Source organism: Pseudopodoces humilis, chromosome 1, assembly GCF_049639895.1.
Source record: "Pseudopodoces humilis isolate 2021_Gansu_Grassland_sample_001 chromosome 1, ASM4963989v1, whole genome shotgun sequence".
In the NCBI taxonomy this organism is placed as follows: domain Eukaryota; kingdom Metazoa; phylum Chordata; class Aves; order Passeriformes; family Paridae; genus Pseudopodoces; species Pseudopodoces humilis.
The window spans coordinates 124425864-124444977 of record NC_142200.1 but is presented as its reverse complement, the minus strand read 5'-3'; the positions used below and the strand labels follow the sequence as shown (position 1 = coordinate 124444977).

Here is a 19114-nt window from a genome sequence, read left to right as displayed (position 1 = left end):
TTAGAATCTTAAGTGATCCTACATCTATCATGTCAATGAATATTAGAGGTTATGTACAAAATGCAATTATTTTAGTAGCCAGACTGAAATGTAATATGCTTTGATATCACCAAATCCTTCCAAGATGTTGGGTTCTATCAAAATATAAACAGAACATTCTGACCTGCCTTCTGTCTATATCATGCTACATTTTAAGTTCTGTTATCATAGATAATCTTAATTGCAAGTATTAATATTGTCTGGGCTTTAAATTAGCTGGCTGAGGTAATCTGTGTATATTCAACTATTGATGGAAATTAGAGTATTCCTACTCCAGAAATTTGTAGCTGAGGTTTTCTTTCATTTTTAGCACAGAGAGCTTTTTCTTCTGCCAATTGCTACATCACTACATTCAAATTCTTGTTTGTAGGCACAGTAGAAACATCTCCTTCATATATAGTCAAGAATTTATTGTTATCATGAGTGAAAATTTAACAGTCTATTTAAAGAAATTCTATGTGTAGTTCTAATAGAAAAAGAAAGTAATACTGATAACACAGGTAAACTTGTTACAGGTAAAATTCCTAGTTCCTAGCCCGTTTCATGTGTTAGCCTCATGTCTCTACTGATAGTCTGGCTGCTGAGACTGATGGTTTCATGCTGATGCTACTGGTGGGGCCTTACAGTGAACTGTCAGCATCTTGATATTTTGCAGTGAGGAACATGTTTGTGTAGATAGTTTCTTTTTGCTTTTTCTAGGTTTGACCAGGAGTGATTTTTATATGTTTTCTAACTCGCTTTTAAGCCTCTCATTTGTCTTCATTGGTCTGCAGTTCTCCCTTACACTTAAATTTACAATGAATGGTGATTTTCCTTATGTTAGGCTCTGTTTTTTGTTACTCCTTAAAATGAGTGCTGTCCAGCTTCAGGTCTATATGTCTCTAACTGACTGTAGGTAAGTTTTTTATAGTCAAGGGACCTCCAGTGCCAGCCTGTGCTCTCTCCTTCAACATCCTGCACTTGTGGTCCTCTTCACCGCATCCTGTCTTCACTGCTCAAGGACTTTTGTTGTAACAGGCCTGCTTTTCTCTGCACTACTTGATCATATTAGAGTTGTAAATACCCCATTTTCCTAGGATAACTGCTTATTATTGATTTGTAAATGAAAGGATATAAAGTTACACTATACAAAGATAAACAAAAGTAAAATAAATTAGATGTAGACTTGTGGTCAATGCAAGAAATTGTTGCCGTATCTAAACTATGTAAAAAAAAAACAGAGGCAGGACAAGAAAAGTTCAGACAGAGCAAGCCTGACAAGCCTGAGTCCTGAAGCCTTGTAATTCTGCATGAAGCATATGGTCTGTATCAATGGCAAAACAGTATTACATGGTTACCTGATTACATAACCTTTTATTTACTTCTCTTTCTGTAGCATCTTGCCAGAGACAACAAAGGGAGAGCTGAACATTCATATTATGATATTATAAGGAATTGGGTCATTATTCTGGGCAGAGAATTCTCAGTAATTCAGTTGCTGAGTAACTGCAAAGCCCTCAGTTGAAGCTGATCAGTGGCACAGTCTGTCTCTGATTGCTCTGCATGTTAGTATTACTTCTTTCAGGTGCACTAATATGGCAGGGCAGACTTGTTTTTCTAATAACACATCATCTTCCCCTACTCTGTGAGTCCCTAATGTCCTTACTAGAATTAGTAAGAGTGATAAAATTAAAAAATGACAGAAATGGGTTCACAATAATGAGAAAGACTGTTTTCTCAAGAATTTCTCAGTGTAGCACAGATTGACACCATATTCCTGTCTGCATTCAGACAATAAACTGAAAGGGAGCACTGTGACATCCAGATATGCTTCTTCCTCTGATGAACATGGTGTCCTTGGGGGGCAAATGGACAAATCTTTCTGTTTGCACATAGTTCAGACATCAGCTTGGTTGTAAGAGGCATTAACATAATGTGATGTCAAATGCATGAGAGTAGGTGAAGGATCAAAAACTTTGGTGACTCTAATTGAACCATTTATGACAGAATCTAAAGGCAGTTAATTCTAACCAGAGAACATTATGAGAAATGTATTGCCCAGGCAGCTTGAATCATGTCTGAAGCAGGAACTGATTTTTGCTGTCTCTTTACCTCATTTAACAGTGAGTGTGTCTATTTCAAACTTGCTGAAAGGAATTTTTTCCAACTTACTGTAGGTAAATCCTCCTAGTTGTAATAGGTTTTGTTAAGAATATAGTGACATCTTCCCAGAGTTGGCTGCAAAGTGTATCTGAGCTCCTCTCTTGCTACAATAATGCTATTGCTGGTATCTGAGGCAGTAAGTAAATGTTAACTTGTTCTTGTTATGACTGCAGGAATTGTGCAGTACTGTAGAGGACTGTTGGAAGACATTTCAATCCCATTTGTTGCATTACGAATTGGGTTTTACCCATTACCCATTACATTGGGTTAAATCTGGACTCTGTAAGGAAGAGGTGTTTCTAAATGAGTAAGGACAGGAAAAGGCAAATTTAGGACTTTTTTCTGAATGAAGAAAAAACATATTTGGATCCATAGAAACACAGAATCATTAGAAGAGACTTCTAAAGATACACAGTCCAAACCCCTGCTATGCACGGGGACATCTCTCAAACATATCAGCTTTGTTGAGCAGACTCTTCCAAGCATCCAAGAATGGATATTTCACAAGGTGTACAGACACCATTGTCCAGGGTTTGATCCTTCCAGTGAAAATCTTTCCTTGTGTCCCATCTGAATTTCCCATGCTGTGGTTTGGAAGCACTGTTTCTTGTTACACTGTTTGGCACCACCAAGAACAGTTTGTTTTCAGGTTGTTGGAAATACTCATCTACTTCCCACCTACATCGCAGTCAGATTGCCCTCCACTGCCTCTCTCCCACCTCCACAAACTCTCAGAGATGATTTTGGCAGCTTTTTGATCCCTTCAAGTGTTTCTACATCACTTCTGACTTGGAGACTCAAAACTCTAGGAAGCTCACAGCTCACAGAGCAATGGGTCATGTCAGAATAATATTAGATACATTACCATGAAATCCAAATCCATTGCTAACATGGGCTGAAGTGAGATGACACTTTGGTGCTTGTGGTGCATCAAGTTTCAGCTACCTACCTTTCCAGTTTCTGCAACCTAGGTAGACATTCTTCTACTCATCGAGACCTGAAATAGAGCTGTTTTTTTTTCCCCCAATGTGGCTTCATCTCTGCATGAACTAAATTCTTTGAAAGGAAAAGTTCATATGTTTTTTGTCCTAGTCGATAGGTCAGAGTGCTTCAGTCCCAGTAAATCCATCTCTTATATTTTCTTTATGCTTTGAATTGTTTTCTATATGACATGTTTGGCTTGATATTTATGGCCTGTAGGACATCTGAAAGCAATATTTATTTCCTGTCATTCTAGAGTGAAGAAAAGATGTCTTTAAATGTATCCAGAATTGTTATATAGGCTTTTTAGTTGCCATACAGGATTCCAAATTACCTTTAATAACTCAGGAAGTAGGCCTGCCTCTTTTGGAGTATAGCTGGATAAAAAGTCTGGTTTAAAGAGCAGCAGTTGTACAAAATCAAAACAAGATGTTCTGTAATAAAGTATTGGATGGGGAATAGTAAGGAATACACTATAGTGCTGCTATACCAATAAATCAACAATCTGATCTCAGCAATGAAGTTGTGATTCTTACTCAGAAAAGATATTGAAAGACTATGGAGAGGTCAGCTGAAGGTCACAAGTGGTGGTACAGGGAGAAACACTTTAACCCAAGGGCAGTTTAAAACCTGGCTATGTTTACTTAGCTGAAATAGAAGTGAACTCAATAGTTGAAGAATTTTATAATTCAGATTGTCTCTTTTATCTTTTTTTATGACGCAGAGCAAAAGTAACTGTTGTGCTGGCAATGTTGTCTCCTTAAATCAATGGATTTAGCAGTTCAAGGAGGAACTGAGCAAAACTACTGGAATGTAGTTCAAAAATGTGTTACAACAAATGAAAATCTTTGTGAGGATTTGATCCCGCTCCAGTAGCTGGAGACAAGAACACGGCAAAATTATCCCTATCTTCATTCCTCAGTGTTTGAGATGGTCTCAGGCCAGATCCAGGATTCCTTGATCCTTGGTTTGGAAGATGAAGAAATTCTTATAATGACAATGTGTGCACACTTGTAATGTTTCAAAAATCTTCTATTTAGTTAATACTCTCAATATCTAGTGTAATAATCTGTCTGTTCATCCCAGCCCTGCTTTTGCATCTACTATATTTATTATGAAGAAAACACTTGAAGAAATTATGTTTGTTTTCTCAGGTTTTTGTAATACAGATTTTTAAAATTATTTCCAAATCTGGATTTTTAAACAAGAATTTTAAGCTTCGTTTTTAAAACTTCAGTTGCATTATAATTTTTTGCGGTGATTTGCCTAGAATATCTTTTTTGTAAATGATTATGTTTCTAGGATCCAAAAGTATGTATGAGTAATTTAAATTATTATGCCTCTCGCCTCCTTAAATCTGGTAGTTCTGCACTACAGCTTGTTACTACAGCTTGTTGCTTCTGCTACTAAGTAGACACTGCAAATCAAAGCCTAATTAAGCACTTCAGCTACAAAATCTGTGCAATACCAAAGAGTAGGAGGATTAATATGTTTAATATTTGACACAGCCTGTAGAATGAAAAATAGAACAGTGAAAGAATGTTCAAGGAGCTGTGAAAATAAGGTTCAGATGGTACAAGATGGAAGTCTTTGTTATTCTATTTAGGCAATGCTGGTCTGGTTTTATGCTAACTTCTCCACAGCCTCTTTTTTAGACATACAGAATTTTACAGTTGGCTAGTAATTTAAGTAGTGTCTTTTTTTTTTTTTGCTCCAGCTACCAGCCCTGTTAGTGAACACACTGAAGTTTTACAAGTGTAGTTACAGATGGTTAAAATTTGAGTTAGTCCATCCATGAGGTTGCACTCAGTGCAATCTTGATGTATGTTGATATAACCTGAGATGAAAATTACCTAAAAAATGCCAGTGAAGTGTGAATTAAATTAGAAAAGGCAAAATTATCACATTTCTGGTCCTATGGAGTTGAAATCATGCCTTTAATTGAACTAGGACAGGTTTGAGTAGAGATGGAGCCTTAACTTCAGATGTAGTGGGTACCATCATGAAATCTGTCACAAAAAGTGAATGCGTTGAATGCAGTGGCTCCATGAAGAATTTGTAGAATTTCACTTTCAGCTTATGAAAACATCACATATAGGCATTAAGATTTTCTTTCAGGCTTAAATACTAAACTGTTTTTCAGTCAAATGTTTATACACAGATAGTTTCTCAGGTAACAGGGAATAACCAGGAAAAAATGGTTCCTGACACTGAATCATCTTTCTGAATTTGAAGATATTGCTGAAGTTGTTTCTATCTTTCAATTTACTAGCCTACTGTAAAGTCTGCAATTTGCAGGACTTAGAATTGCTAACAGCAGCTGAAAGTTGCACAGCCTTTCCACAAATATGCAAAATGTTGAATGGTTTTACTTGCTTCATGAATTTCTGCTAGTGGATCCCATGGACTAGTAATTATAGAGACTCTAAAATGTGAAAACCAAATTTAAAATTTTTATTACTTGTGCATGCCAACAATATTATTCCAAGTTTCCCAGCTTTGGCACCATTTATTATGCTGTCAGCAAATCCAGTTCAGACTGTTTCAGTTATACATATGACATTCTCCAATTAGCTATTTATGAAATGCCTTCCTATTAATAAGTAACCCTACAAAAAGCAAGAAAAATATTATTCTGCTTTGTGAATCAAAAGGAAGTAAAAGCTTTAAAAAAAAAAAATATCCTTTCTAGCGTATGGAAAAATTCTGACCATTCCTGTGTTGAGCTTTCTTTCTGTGCATCTAAAATAATGTTGAACTGAGCATTTGAATACCTTTCTAAATAGGACACATAGACTTAAGCTCTTCAAATTGAGCCTTCCAATACCTGATGGACAATTATGGACAAGAAAAAATTAGACTCTTCTCAGAGGTCCATGACAAAAGGACAAGATACAGAGAACTGGACATAAAGAAAGAAAATTCTGCTCATTATGAATGATCAAGCAGTGTAATAGGCTGTGGAATCTCCAGCCCTGGACATCTTCAAAACTTGTCTGGGCAAAGCCCTGAGTGAATATGAAGTTAGATCAAGTATTGCAGAAATTATATTAGGTTTTTTTGAACAGGAGGTTGCACTACCAGGGGTCTTTACAATTTAAATGTTTTATGATTCTGGAGGTTTTCTGCATGTAGAATCCTACATTCTTTTCTCCACAGTACCAAAACATTCATTGATGGGGTCCAAGGCAGCTTCAAGTATTCTCCTGTGGGGCTTCGAACCTTTCCTGTGTGGGGCTTTGAAGAAGGAGGCTTTTATCTATACTCACCCAGCTGTGTACAAAGAAAAGCATGAATCTCTCTTTAAAGGGATCTTTTGAATATTCAGAATATTCAGAAAATAATTCCAAGCTGTGGATCCCAGGAAGGGAAGGGTGCTCATGCTCCTCCTTCACATTTCCTACATAGCATTTTTTTGTCATCTTGAGTTCTGCTTAGACAGAAAATTTATCTGGATTTCTACAGTGAGCTAATAGCTCTCCTTGGCAGTGGATTCAGACTAAAGTTCAGACATGAGGCTCTGCATTATGGAGAAAATAATTATTAGCTCTAGATTCAAACCATTATGCAGTGTAACACTGGTAGAAAAGGGTCAAAAGTGCACAGCAGTACATTTCCCTCTAGTTTATTTTTCAGATGGTATGTGTCTTTGTTTTTAATATCTTTTTCTGCCATGGTTTAGGGCACTTTCATATTTTAGAATTCATGATCCAGAGTCCTACTCACACATAAATCTTCTGCAAATGACTTTTGATGCAATTAAATTATACTGTTTTATGGTTTTGGTTGCTTTAGATCCAAATGACGATTGATCATATTTTCCCTACATCAGTGACTGGATTAGCTGTTTGATCTACTAATTAAAAGGTAGTGGTTCCTGAAAATACTTTGTTAAGACTGAATTTAATAGATTATTTTTTTACTTGAGTTTATTCCAAGCTTAGTTTGTTACTTAAGCTTTATTATTACAAGCAAAATATGTCTGTTACCTACCTCAATCATGACTATATTATATAAGTGTGAAATGAACTTTTTCCCTTTGGTTTGCTGATGTGAGAGGGTAGGATAGGAAATTCTCACAGCTGGCAGACAAAGAATTACTGTAGTTGCAAAGTGGTTGGGAACACGAATGTTGATTATTTCAATGAAAGAATTTAATTAGGCCTCCTAAGGAACAGGATATTACTGACATCACTGATTGCCAAAATGAGCAAAGTAATACAGCACTTACCATTGCAATATCTCTCTCTTAATGATGCCATTATTAGAATTTGGCTGGCATCCTGAAATGTGTACAATAGCTTGGCAATAATATAATGATTTGGAAATCACAGATGTAAGGCAACGATGTGAAAGCCAAAGGTTTACTGAAAAGGGGTCCAGATGAAGCATTTTTAGTGCCTCTCAATGGCAAGGATCTGTAATGGACTGGCTCTTTCTCATTACTGCAACATATAGGATAATTAAAAAAAGAAAAAAAAATAATCACTGTTTTCTTAGTCTCACTTTCCCACAGGCAAGCTTTCATTCCTTTTTAGTTTTACCACTTCCCTTATTAGAAACATTCTTCTACCCTACAGTGTACCTTTAGACAAGATTTAACACGTTCTCCGAGAAATTTCTCTTTTAGTTGCTGTACTGATATTCCATTATGTCAAAACACCAAGGGACTTCACAGGATCCTGTTATAGGTCTCATTGTGGATACACAGTTTTCAAATGTGGTGAATTCACTGACCTAGATCAGTTTCTGTGCTGCTCTAAATTGCTGTGCTCATGTGATATCCCTAGAAAAGCCAGATTAGGGAAGATTCCTTTCTCACTCTAATACACATCATTCTTCTCCAACACACATGACAGTGGAAAGACATAGGTGATATAGCCATAAAATCTGGCACTATTTGGACCTGGAAGATAATTTTCAGTTTCACCCTGTAGTCCAATTGTATTCCTTCTGTAGCATTTAAAAACTGCAATAAAATCTGGCTCATATAATGTGAAGTAAGTAGTGCTAACATTTGAATTCTGTATGAATTTGAATAGACAAATGTAATCCTAAACACTTTTATTCTCATTTCACAATTTGTATAAAAATACTTGTGGGGAGGATACTGAGGATTGAATTAGAAAGCAGATATTTAAATCAATGGCATACAATGGAAGAATGAGGAGGGGATTGCCAATCTATATTTGGAGCTTATAAATTCTCTCCTCATACTTCTTTTCTGTCTCCTTTGCAGTAGACATATGGTTTGGTATGCTGGTATTTGAAACAACTGCCTTTAACAGAACCGTTTATAGGGCAGATGGAATTTGGGATATTCTATTAAGAAAAAAATACTTGAAATAGAATTACATTTGATATTCATGTGCAGCTAATATTAGTTCTAGTAACTAGGAAATGAGAAATGTAAAAAACTTCTTATGGTATAACCCAATGATTCTTAAAATTTATTTTCCATCTAATAATAAATCGTGGTGAATTCTGCCCCAGCCCCTTATTGCTGAATGTACAATAATAGCAGCTAACAAAGCCCTTTCGGCTTTATGTACAGCTTTTTTCAACTCCAAATCCCTTCACATATTTTCAGATTCTGAGATTATCCAGAATGTGATTCCATTCTTTGCTCTGTTTGAGCCTGCAGCCTCTATTTTAGAAATGGAGCAGAGCTGTTCACTTCATTCATTTGCCTTATGTAGCATTTCCATTTGTGGCCAGTTAACAAGGCCTTTGCTCCCCCTCTACCCCATTCTGAATTTGAAATGAGTCACCTACCATATAATTTAGACTAATCTCTTCACAATATTATGATGTACGTATAAGAAGTTCTTTGCAAAGCAGTGAAATATTCAAAGCTTACTTTCTGACTATTTTAAAGCCTTTTGTAAACAATTATCCATCTGTTAGCACTGTACAGTCAGAGCAAAATTCATCTAGTAATAAGTAGTTTCCTAAACTTTATTTAAATAAACTATTTTTGCTGTCAAAACCAGGTACAATGTTTATGCTGAGATGTATATACATATACATGACAGAATTGGGGCCATGGTCTCTTTAACCTCTGACCACGCCTGGAGTAATGACTAGAAATCTTCATGACTATATTTCTTTTTCCATTGGAAGAAGTGGATAGGAATTGTATATTTTCTTAGGTCTGAGAGCAGCTGATATGTTATGTCCCAGGGGAAAAGCAGATGTCTGTAAGGCTGTCAGTAGCCAGTTTGCTCACTGCATTGACACTGGCTGTTCTGGTGTTTGTATCCCCTCAGGTGGGACTTATGTAGATTTCTCTTTGTCTGACACCTGATGGAGAGGTCTAATCAATAGTACTGCTTTCACCTATCAAATAAATGTAATCCTGGAAAGTATTTTGATAAAGAACAGGCTCTGAAAACCTCAAAGTCTTGTTTAGCTGTCAGGTGACAGTGTTTTGCTACCTAGTCCAGTCATCTTCGGGGTAGGACAAACCCTGATGTTTTCACTAAGACTTAATTGAGTTACTATTTGAATTATAGTAGCAACATTTGAAAATACAAAAAGGAAGTGAAAATGTGCCTTGAGCCTAAAAATGTAAATAAAGTCTCTAGTAATGCCTTGGGTCCTTTTTTCCCCTTGGGAAAAACATATGGACTTGATTAATGATTTTACCTAGTGTTTTAATTTTGTAACCAGCAAAATACCTTGAGTGATCAGTAGTTAAATTTACAAGTATAAATATACAAGTAGCTTTCTTGTAACAAAACTCCTTGTCACAACAGGGTTGATTTTTTGTGACTGCAATTATTGCTGCATATACCCTGAACTATATTTTTGGTGTTTTTATCTAGGAAAGCCATGGTAGTATCCACCACCTTCACAGGGGTGTAAAAGCTGTGTAGTTGTGCTACTTAAGAATAATTATTAGTCCTGTATCCTTTAATGATTATATCAAATAATTCTGTTGCCTCCTCAGGCCAATTTTTTCTAAATATTTCTAGCACTACAGTAGCCAACAGGCCAAAATTTTAGTTCTGCCATTATAAGCATCACTTGTTGCCATGTATAAGTCCTGATCAGGTCTTCAGGTGATTCATTTTGAACTTGTCTTATCTGGATTCTGAGGTCAGAGTCTGCTTCTAGATGGTTCTCCACTGAAGAGTAATGTACAGTAAGTAATTCTTATGTTGTTGGTGTGAATGATTGTAAGGTAAAGTGAGGTTTTTTTCCAAATGAATAAAGCTATTTATGTTCTAGTTGTAGCAAGATGTATTTTTATGGAGGATGAGTGACTTTTCTTCAGATGTGACAAATCTTAAAATAAATAAATCTATATCACACTTTTTTTGTTTTTTTCTCAGAGTAATATCTCAATGACTGAATGGGGAAAAGAAAATATGATGTGACTGTCATTTGATGTATCAAAGAGCTGCTGGTTTAAAGCAGTGTCTCAGGAGAAATATTGCTATATGGCAAGTTTATGATTAGATTTTTATTGAATGAGATTTTGAAATTGGAATGAATGAGCAGTATTACATTCACTTGAAGGAAGGTACAAGTCCATATCACTTGTGGCTCTGACTTCTGTGGAGATATAACGTGGTGATGTCACAAATGCCTGGCCTTGAGGCAGAAAATCCACTAGCTGACATTTGACCAGAAGTTATCAAATATAAATAACAGATTGGAATCCATTTTTCTGTATGGAAGGTGATATATTTAACTTTTACTATTACAGAATAAATTATTCTAAACACTACTACTGCTTCTAATAGTGCAACCATGATGAAATAAGTACTCAGATACATAGATATTAGTTTTTTGCTAATGGTAAATTATATTCAGTAATATCAATAACTTGATTTTTATTTTGCCTTTATTTATATAATAGGTCTATAATTATTTTTAAAGAATGTTTTTAAGATTTTATATTCTCTAGTAAAAATATCTTAGAACGATTTCAGACATGTAGGCTGGAACATAGGTTAAAATTTGAATTTAAAAGATATTTATACTTTGCTTGTCTCAATTGAATATAAATTTTACAAGTTAGCTTAATAACTCTGAGGATAATCTGAATACTCCTTGCCATGAAAATTAGTTTGTAGAATTAAGAGACTACTGAACATGATCTGTCAAGACCTAATAAATATCTTTATTTACATCAGCACTGTGTAACTTTTCCTTCCTGAGGGCCAATTATGTTATTTTGAAAAGGTCAAGGGGCTAGAAATCAATATTCAAACTGTTTTTCCAGGCTCAATTAGATTAACTAAGTTTTTGATTAATTTTCTCCCCCAGGTTGCCTTAATGTCTGTCATTGTGACAGGCAGTGCCTTGCAGGTTCACTATACCCAGGGGAAGTTGTTGAGGTCCTGAAGACAGAAAGAAACTCCCAACTGTTCAAGGAATTAGTCAATAGAACACCTTCAGAAAACTGTCCTCAAGGATAGGGGAGCACACCAGAGCTTGTAGGTCTTTAAGAATGCTTTCCACAGAGTGCAAGAGCTCTCGATCCCCAGCAATCAGGAATGGAGGACAAGACTGACATGCTGGACAAACCAAAGGGCAAGGAAAAAATGCACATGCACTGGAATCAGGGACAGGTGTCCTCAAGGAACAGTATAGGGACACTGCCTGGTTATGTGGAAGGGGTCAGGAAGACCAAGGCACAGATGGAGCTGAACTTGGCAAGGAATACAACAGATAAAAAATAAGGTTTTTTACAGGTATGTCAGCCCAGAAGACCAGCCCTATCCTTGTCTGTATCAAAAGCTACATGGCCAGCAGGTCCATGGGACATGATTCTTCCACTCTACTCCATTTTGATGTGACTTCATTAGGAGCAGAGTTCCAGCTCTGGGGTCTGCAGCTCAGGAAAGATGTGTTGGAATGGGTCCAGTGGAGAGCCACAGTAGTTATCAGAGGGCTGGAATAGATCTCCCATAATGAAAGGCTGAGAGAGCTGGGGTTGTCCAGCCTGGGGAACAGTACATTCTGGGGTTACCTTATTGAAGCCTTTCCATACTTAAACAGGTCCTATGAGAAAGATTTGAACAAGTTTTAGCAAGGTCAGCTGCAATAGGGAAAGGGGTAATGGTTTTAAACTAATGAGGGCAGATTTAGACTGAATATAAGGAGGATTTTTTTATGCTGAGGGTGATGAGACACTGGAACAGGCTGTCCAAAAGGGTGGTAGAGGTTCCATGCCTGGAAACATTCAAGGTCAGATTGGACAGTGCTCTGAGCAACCTGGTGAGATGACCCTTCTCACTGCTGGGGTTAGGGCTAGGTGACCTTAATGCTTCCAGCTCCAAGTATTGTATTCCATAATTCTATGTTGAGGTTTTTTCCCAGTACCTGAATTATTAATCAGAAGTTGGTGTAACTGGCAATGAATAAATTAAGCAAAAAATCCTCTAGTTTCTTTTGCCCATGACAGGTGTTCAGACTAAGTGCATATACCAGCTGTCCTATAGTCTGAAAATATACCTAAATCTGATTCAAAAATCAAATAGTATTTATGGCTTCTTGCTGGTAATTGTGTACCAGAAGCAAAAATCAGTAGATGGAATATTTTTCAGATGCATAAATAATTTTTTGGGGGGGAGGGATTTAAATATGAGTCACAGTAATGCTTTGTTGATTTCATGTTTTTTGTAAAGGAAATACGAAGCAAATAAACAATATAAAGCAACTTAAAAATTAGAAACTGGCACAGCTGAAATTTGTAACCTATGTAAATTGGCTTTCCCTGAAACCATCTAGTCATAATTCCCTGAAACCATCAGCCAGATAACTGCCAAAAATGTGATAGGTTCAATAGCAAGCAAAAAAGCCATGACTATGGAGAAATGTGGCATGGAGTACAATCGCTCTCCATGGTGGATATGCTTGTGTTTATTGGAAAGCATGTATTATATTTTCTTCTATGAGAAAATTTATACCAGATCAAATAAATGATATGTGTGTGCTTACATGCATTCTCGCCTACCATCCTAATTTATATTTTCCAATGAACTAGTTTTTGTTTCCCAAATTTTATATAATGAAATTAGAAGATATCAAATCTTCCTGAAAAGTATTGTTTTGTACTCATGCATAATGATCTGAGACAAAGTTCTTTGGAGATGAGAAATTGATTTAAGTCATTCTACCAAAGAGCAGTTAATGAGTTAATGCTATGATATCCATCTTGACAAACAAAAGTGTAACCTTTTCTAATGAATACAATTTCTGGCTCCCTGGAAAATGATGCCATAGAGATACTACTTTTTCTTTTCCCTGTTCCTTAGGACTATGACAGTGCTTTATGAATATAAATGACCCAGAGTTTATGCTTTACTGAGCAGAAATCAACAATCTCTTTCTGTCTATACCTCTGCTTCTACTTTTGATGTGTTTTTCTGTCCTGTGGAAACTCATATAGAATTTTTATGCCAGTTCAATAGAATTTGATAACCAAGAGTAAGTTTTTTCATTTAATATCCATCATAATCCATTAAGAATTGTATAGTGAATGTTGTTTGTCTTTGTGTACTCATTGGACATGGAATTCAGAGTACAAAGAGTTATGTCTATACGCAAAGTATATACAAGTGATTTTTCCATGTTTTACTTCAGGGGAATGGGAGTCAAGTTCCAATTTAATCACACAAAAACTTACTTAAAGATGAATGGTAACCAGTGATAGATGGGTGCAAGAGACCACTGAGGTTATAGTGCTTAACACAACCAAGATCTCTGAAAAGAATAATCCAAAATACAAATGAAGCTTACTTGTGTGCAATTGTAAGTATAACTACAATTTAGAAGATGAATAGCAACTGAGGTACACGGCTACAAACCTGGATTTCAGGCATCTCTATTGTCAATAATAGGAACGTTCTATCTTGAGGTCTCAGTCAATGTGTTGAATAAAAAATATCTGGAAATCTTTAGTTAGCCTGCATAATGAAGCATTCTGTTTCTGTTTGTTTCCTAATAGTTTGCATGCTGGTGCTTAATTTGTGAAAATAGATGGTGGGGCTTTGTTTTTTTTCCCCTGCCGTGTGAAGCTGTGACTCTTATCTTACCCACTACTTCTGAAGGATGAATTTTATACTCCCTTGAAATCAAGTCTTGAAAGCTGTCAACAGGACAGAGAGAGCGTGTATAGTGCTGGAGTTATTTGGAGGTTCAGAGACAAGGTCTCTGGGGTAATTGTGCATGACATTTCAGATCTGAGCTCTGTCTGCATCAGTAAGATCTCAGTGCATCTGAGATCCTTCAGAATTCTTATTTCAGTTGCTCTGTTGAAATCTAATCTCTAAAATCCCACATTGATAATTAGGATTATGTGTGATTTCTGATTAAAGCTAGTAGCAATGGGGGATCAGATTGTTAAAACAATCATGAAGTATTATCATAATTCTTGATCAATCAAAATAAGGTTTAGTAATCTAAAATAATTCAGAATACTTATAAAAAGGAGGTCTACATTTGAAAAGAAATTATGATCATTTAAGGAATTATTTTACTGATTCATTCTCAAGGAATAAGTGACATAAGTGACATTTTATGTAAGATTGTATATAGTTTTGTCTACTTGGTTTCCTGGATGTACACAGTCAGTTTTTGACATTTATCACTTAAAAACCTCATGGGAGTTGAAGGATATGTGAACTTAAATGTGGAATACAGTGTTACACAACTAAACCTTTTACTTGTTAGAAATGAGAGTTGAAATGCACTTTATGCAAATGATTATTCAGAAGTTACCTGTAAAACCCCTCTTTGCTAGGATATGATCCAGCATCTGCCATAGGGGATGTAGTCTGGGAAATAAACTCTGCCCTGGAAGATTGTGGGTCTAGAGGGAACTGGGCTTGCCTGCAATGAAAGTCCCTGCCCTGTCTCTTCCATTGCAAGTGAGAGCAGTGTTTAAGTACATTCTTTCACGGGATGATTTCATCCATGTTTCAACATCGGAAAAAAGATACTCATACTCTGAATCCAGAGTCCATATTGCTGCTGTGCAACAATTTATCTCTGGTTTTAGCACAAGAAATCTATATGATGTAAAATTCCTTGTTTGTGCTTTTCTCTTAGAACCAAATATGCAGAAGGGTTTTGCATGGAAGATGGGAACAATATTTGTTTCAAGGCAGCTTGCTGTCAGCTCTTTCTTTCAGCTGCTGAAAGACAGTGAAATTTAAAAGCCCAGAATTAAGTACACAGGCTGATGTTTCCCAAGTAATGATTGGTAGTTTCCTGAGGTTGACAGAGCATTTGTCTGCTTGGAGGGCTCCTGGAGATCACAACAAGGGCTAACTTCTCTGAGACTTGTCTGTTCATTTTCACTGTCCCTTTTGGGCTTCCTTGGCGAAATATGAAATGAAACTGGGATAAAAGCCACAAAAACTCTTTCTTATTAATTTCATAATCTAGAAAGACTAAAGGAAAATGGTTACTATTCAGAATGATGAACTGAACACCTTATTAATCTATGAACCCAAACCTTTTAGGGCTTTTTACCTTCTCACTTGTCATACTTCCATTTGTTCTGTTTCTGTAATGTCATCTTAATTTATTTAATGCTTTACCCTTCTGATTTTAGGGACTGAGTTTGTCCACAGTTTGGAAAGCTTCCAGAAAATAATGGCTACAGGAACTATCAAGTGCAACTGCAATGCAAGAAATGATCGATCTGGCTGAGATCATATTACTGGCTTCCTCCTGGTCAAGTAAGTTTTTCATGACCCTTTATATCAAGCTTCAATGATATGTAGCATATTTTAGTCAATACATAGCATTTTGTTATTCAAGCCCAGTGGAAATAAAACACAATGCTGCAAATATTGACCAAATAGCACTATTCTGCTAATTCCTTTGCTTCTAGCTAGGTTAATATTTACAGATTATATTAGTATTGTGAAGAGTTTTTTAGCCCTGAAAATGAATACTGGTTTCACAAGGATTTTTCCTCCTTTGCAAGTCCTTTCACAAGTGGTTTTCCTCTTTTTTTTTTTTGGTCAAACATTCCTGACATAAAGATTATGCTATGTTTGCAGTGACCATTTTTAATGTTTGATTACATTATCATGTTGTGAATGTATATAACGATTGGAATGTAGTCATTCAGAATTAAAGAGGAAAATTCCTCAAAAATAAAATCTATTAGTGCCTCATTTCAAAGCTGCTGACTTACAGTAGAACATGAAGAGGCTAACACTATGCTGTTTTGTGAGAAGACTGATTATGGAAAGGATGTATTCATTTCAAATTTATTTACCCAGATATTAATGACATTATATGAAAAATATCTGCACACACAAAAAAAAATAGTAATATCCTCCTTATTGCCTGTTCTATGCTTCCTTATTCTCATCAAGAATTCTCTTACAGCCTTGTAGCAGACAAAACAAAGGATTCTTTAGGCCTTCTATCTCCTGTAGTTGTTCACTGACTTCATGCAAATGCAATAGTTTATACTTCATTTTTATAGTAATGTATTTAATGAAGGCTTGGTATTGTCAGATGAGAAATGAAATAAATTGCAGGAAAGATTCTTTCCAGTGGTGAAGTGACAAACGAAAAAGAAAATAAAAATGTATTGTGCAATTGAAAACATAGTGTGCTCATGGAACAGTGCATCACCAGCTGCAATGTGATAAGATTAATTGCTGTATATGCAGGACAGGATTTTGCACAAAAGCATTATGGGACATTTATTCAATATTTAAAATAATATGAGTATCATTCCATGCAATGATGCTTATGAAATCTATGAAGAGCTAGAAGAAATGTTTAAATACCTCTGTTTGCCCTCTTACATTTCAGTATGATGCTACTTTATGCCTGATTCCATTACCTACATTTTCTTCCCTCAAACATGGTTATGTGTTTAGAGTGAAAGATTAGAAAAGAAAGTTAACGGAATTCTACTTGGTGCTTTAGAAAGAAACTGTACTCTTGATACGTACAGGAAGGTGATATAAAACAATAAGTGCCTTAAGTTCAATTTTTACATGACTTTGCTGGATCTCCTCTTCCATTAGTATTTTGTAATTAATGGAATGTGGATTTTAATGGTTTGAGTTCCTGTTGTTGCTTCTTTGGGAAGATTTGGAGCCATGTTTTGTTTAAAGTTCAAGTTTCATCTGAGCAGAAACATAAATATCTATCTTTTCAGAGCTTTAAATTTCATGGTTCTAAATATGAGCATGGGCATTAGAAGATACAGAGCAGTTTAAAAAAAAAAAAAGCCACATGGAGAGGACACGCAGAAATATGTACAAATTGCATTGGAAGGGATTTCATCCTGACATAAGATGATTTCATTAGAAATTTTTCACAGTACAAACAGGCAGGTATGTAGAGTCCCCTCCCTGGGTATTTTCAAGGTGCATTTGGAGAGAATGTTAGATTCTGATTTAAACTCCATTTCTCAGGAAAGGTTGGGCTGAATTATCTTTTGAGGTTCCTCCTATCCTGCTACATAACCTAATCTTCGTATAGATGGAAGCTCTATGAAAAAATGTTCATTACAGGGGACAAGCCTGGGAGAATTCTGTGGCTGGTGGTCTCCCAGGATGGTAAATAAAGAATGTATATGTCTCTCTCTTGTTTTATGACTGAGGAAGTTGTTAATGTCTAATGACAAATGCAGCAATGTTTTCTTCTTTTTTCTGTTAGTCCTTCTCCATGCATTCAGAAATCTGGTTTTAGTTAACAGTATTCAGGGGGATATTTTATGAATATCAGTTATTTTAACCTCCTTTAGTTCTTGTAAAAGGGGAAAATATCCCAAGTTTTCCACAAATATCAAGATATTTTCCTCTGAAATATGAAGAAACCAAAACATGATGAAGTGAAATGATAAGATACCTAGTAGCTTTAGCACTTAGCATCCCACTCAGATGAATTATCTGTCCTTCAAAATCAATGTAGATCAATGGGAAACTGAAGCCCTTACATTTTTCCCATCAAACTGCAAAGATAGCTGCAACGTAGCCAATATGTGAACCATCCAAACTGTTTGTGTAAAGCCAGACAGAAACAGAACTCTCAGATTTTCAGGTTTCCAAACTTGGGCCTTAATTCTGAGACCAGAACAAATATTTGTAATCCTCTCCACCACTACTGACTGGCACTCAAAATAAGGGTATTAATTCTGGTATGTGAGAAAAGAGTTTAGCTTAAGTGATTGGACCCTGTGCTTTTCAGATAATTTCTGTTTAAAATATATTGCACTGATTTTTCTTGGGGTGTTTTTATTTGTGGCAGATTGCTGTATCTGTTTATATGATTTATTGCCTTCTATGAAAATTTTGAGCTGATTTTTCATTATGTATATGTAAACAAATTGCACTGCCAAAGGTGGGAATTGAACTCCCAGGGTTTACCTAGAAGTCATGACCAGTTGTATCCTCGGGTGTGTTTGACTGAATTGTTGAGATTAATGATGCCACACTCTCCAGGCAGGATAGAATGTTCACATTTTAGGATGTAAAATGCCTTGTAGCCTTCATAAAGCCTTGGGAGTCCTCATCACCCAAGGAGGGCATCAGTGAGCAAAAAGAGCTGTCTCTTGTCTGTATATAATGATGCATTTTGCTATGAGAATGATCAACAAAGGATTTGAATCTTGAAATATTTCCTCCATTTTTCTCAATGTTTCATACTGTGGCATGAGGAAGCCTTTTTTGTACCCTGCAGGCCATTGTGGCCTGACAGAAGTGTTTTTGTGTCAATGGAGAGTGATTGCAATGCTCACCGGGTCATTAATGGTAATATTTTTATTAGAGAGGTGAGTTACAGAGAGTGAGCTGCAGACTGGGGTGTTTTACTGAGATGTACTAACTTAGATGAAGGAAAGAGCTTTTACTTGAGTAAAATGCTTTGAGGAAAAGTGAATCACATAAACAGATACTCTTTACAGAACATTTTCTATTCTGTATTATGGCAGTGATTTTGGTTGATGGTCTAATTTAGG

At 36.0% G+C, this 19114-nt stretch overlaps 1 long non-coding RNA gene across 1 annotated transcript in view; it reads left to right on the top strand.

Annotated features, from left to right (window-relative positions):
- Positions 1-19114, top strand: part of LOC148185220 (uncharacterized) — a 185882-nt gene that overhangs the window by 151803 nt on the left and 14965 nt on the right. The window contains exon 2 of the long non-coding RNA XR_015773721.1: positions 15737-15863. This is a non-coding gene — a long non-coding RNA (uncharacterized LOC148185220). The remainder of the gene's footprint in view (positions 1-15736; positions 15864-19114) is intronic.